At 52.4% G+C, this 2,953-nt stretch overlaps 1 protein-coding gene and 1 pseudogene across 2 annotated transcripts in view; both read right to left on the reverse strand.

Moving 5' to 3' along the window:
- Positions 1-668, reverse strand: part of Fut6 (fucosyltransferase 6) — a 21,284-nt gene extending 20,616 nt beyond the window's left edge. For both annotated transcript variants that reach the window (XM_004632967.2, XM_023717034.1), the window contains exon 1: positions 619-668. The gene's annotated coding sequence lies outside the window, so the exon portion shown is untranslated. The remainder of the gene's footprint in view (positions 1-618) is intronic.
- Positions 669-948: 280 nt separating this feature from the next.
- LOC111817164 lies at positions 949-1,177 on the reverse strand (annotated as a pseudogene).
- Between the last annotated feature and the right edge of the window lie 1,776 nt (positions 1,178-2,953).

Here is a 2,953-nt window from a genome sequence, read left to right on the forward strand (position 1 = left end):
CTTGGCAGGTAAACGCTTATTCTACTGAGCTCTGTCTCCAGCCCCTGTTTTATTTTGGAGCTAAAATCCTGCTAAATTGTCCAGGCTGGACTTGAGTTCAGGATTCACCTGCCTCAGCCTTCCTATTGCATGGATTACAGATGTGCTTCTGATTGGAAAATACCATGATGTGTCACCACAGAAAACAAGAACACAAATACATGCATGCACACACATACACACACGCATGAATGTACACACACTACCCAAAGTGTTCCCTTCCCACCAGGCAGAAGCAGAGGGAATCTGCAGACCCAGGGGTGTGAGTTTCACATGCAGAGCTTGGCTGGAAGGGTGGGACACCCCCTAGTGTGTGCTGGTTTGACAAATCCACCAGGGCTTCCCTTCCTGTCCCCACCCCATCCACCCCACACCAGGGAGGCCACGGGTGTAACCGAGGCTGCGGCCCAGTCCAGGTCTTTCCCCACGCTGTGGACCCCGGCATCCTCAGGAGCAGCCTGGCCGCAGGGAGGGGGAGAAGCCAGCGGGGCGGGGTGGAGAAGCGTGGGGAGAGGCCCGTCCTTGAGTGTCCCACATACCACGCTGCGAAGGGTGCAAATCTGTTCCGAGAGCCCTTACCTGGGGGGCCACAAGCTGCTCACCAGGAGGACAGACAGGGACAGCTGCTCCCTGGGACCTGATGGAGCAAATAAGGAAGAAGGAAGTGGAGCCAGGGCCAATGCCTAGCCCAGTCCTGCTCCTGGTCCTTGATACCAGGTGACAGGGTGGCCTGTCAGGAATGGAGCCAACCCATCCACCAAAGTAGTTTGGTACTTCCTAATTTGTGCCACCAAGACTAGGTAGGAGCAGTGCCACATGTTCCCCCTCTGTGGCCTTGAGTGAGGCACACAGGCAACTCCTCCAAAGGGCAAATGTTAACTGGAACCACTCGTTCTCAAAGTGGGTGGCAGGAGGCACCCAGGGTTCCTTGCAATGCCAGGTGGGAAGGGAGGAGGTGGCAGAATTTCTGCTTTTCTATCTTCACGTCCACCGAGAACATCCCCTCCTTTTCTCCAGGAGACAGAGAAACACTTCCAAGCGGAAGTGCGTAGGCTCCAAGGTATCGAAGGCCTGGGGACACAGGAAGCTGCATCTTCAGATACTACACTTGATCTTAGCCAAAAGGCCGAGAAGCGATAGCTGCATCTTCAGGAGGGAGACAGGAAAGCTGCTGCTGAGGTCAGCGCCACACAGAGCCATGTTTAGCCGGGGCCAGGGAGGGAACCTTATTAGCCCGTGAGGCCACAGGGGCTATGCAACGTCCCAGCAGAGGGCAACAGGCACAGTTTGGGCAGATGGGTGTGGGGAGGTTGTTGGCCCTGGGGGTGGCCGAGGCTACCGTCTGGCTGCCGGTGTGACTCCAGACCAACCTTTCTTCGTCTTCCGCTGCTCCTTCCCCTCCCCCTCCTTCTTTCCTTTTCTGCAGTGCTGGCAATGGAACTCTGGGCCTTTGCACTTGCTGTATGCCCAGTCCTTTGCATTTTTAATATTTTGAGAGAGGGTTTTACTAATTTGCTAAGCTCCCCGGGCTGACTTTGAACTTGTGATTCTCCTGCCTCCTGTCTCCAGAGGAAGGCCGGGAGCCCCCTGAGCTTCCTGGGTTAGGAAGAGGAATTCCGGAAGGCTGGTTCTGAGAGAAGATGGCTCTGAGAATGTGCCTGGTGTAGAACTTGCTTCTGCTTTCGTGGCAGGGAGTCTGAGAGCCTCCTAGGGCCACGTGTTAGCAGATGATTGGTGGCCTGCTCCGATCTTGTTCCTGAGCTGGCCAGCTTCTGTGTGATTTATTGAAACATCAATAACTGCCTGTCATTCTTGATGTCACTGTGTCCTAGGCCCCTGGCCAGCTACCCTACACCTGCAGTCACCCTGGAAGGAGACTTCTTTGCTCACAGACATTTGAAATCTCAAATGTAGCAAGCTGCCAGCGTGGTGGTCGGCCAACCTGGGCTGCCTAGTGAGTTCAAGGCCGGCCTCACTACACAGCGAGAGCTGTCTCAAAAGAGCTAAAAGAAACAAAAACAATTTGCTTGTGTCTGTGTGGATACCACTTCCTGCTGAACTCCCAGGCACCCCTCAGAGCTTTGCGTGCAGACGCCTCTTTTGGAAAGGCCTCCCAGACGGACGCTCAACCGGATCAGATTCCTCGTGCAGTCCCTGCACTGCCTGTTTCCCACTATGACCCAGGCCACACTGGACTGTTTCCCCCGCTGGGCTGGCAGCCTAGAAAGGACAGAGAAACAAGAGAGCAGAGAACAGAAAGTTAAGAGATTGGGTCACGTCTTAAAAACTCTAAAGGTAGGATTCTCGCAGAGAGCCACAGGTGCTGCCGCCTCCCAGTGCGATCCAAGCGACTCTGTGCCCTGTGCGGATGGGGGTTGGTGAAACAGACGGCAAATGTTTTCATTTCTAAAATGTATTACGAGAAAATAAATAAATAAATAAATAAAATGTATTACGGGAAAGCGCTGTGCTGTCATGAACACCCCTCAAAATTCTCTCCCTCTGGGCTGGTGAGATGGCTCAGTGGTCTAAAGCACCCACTTAGAACAAGCTTAGCAAAGCAAAGGGACCGCGGTTCAATCCCCCAGCACCACATGCCAGCCAGCCCCGCCCCCTGGTGGGCTGAGCTGGCCACCCACACACCACACACACACAAATAAATAAATAAAAATTTAAAAAAAAAAATTCTCTCCCTCACTTCTCACACACTGATCCTGTCCTTCTCGGCACTTTCTGGAGCAGTTCTGGAAGTGGTCTTTCTTTCTTTCTATTTATTATTATTTTTATTTATTTATTTATTTATTTATTTTTAGTTTTTAATTTTTTTTTTCTTTTGGCCTACTCAGCCATCCCTGCGTGCTTCCTAAGCTTGTGTCTTACAAGATGTGATCATAAATCCGGTGAATGCACCTGC

Source organism: Octodon degus, unplaced genomic scaffold, assembly GCF_000260255.1.
Source record: "Octodon degus isolate 3935 unplaced genomic scaffold, OctDeg1.0 scaffold00050, whole genome shotgun sequence".
Classification (NCBI taxonomy): domain Eukaryota; kingdom Metazoa; phylum Chordata; class Mammalia; order Rodentia; family Octodontidae; genus Octodon; species Octodon degus.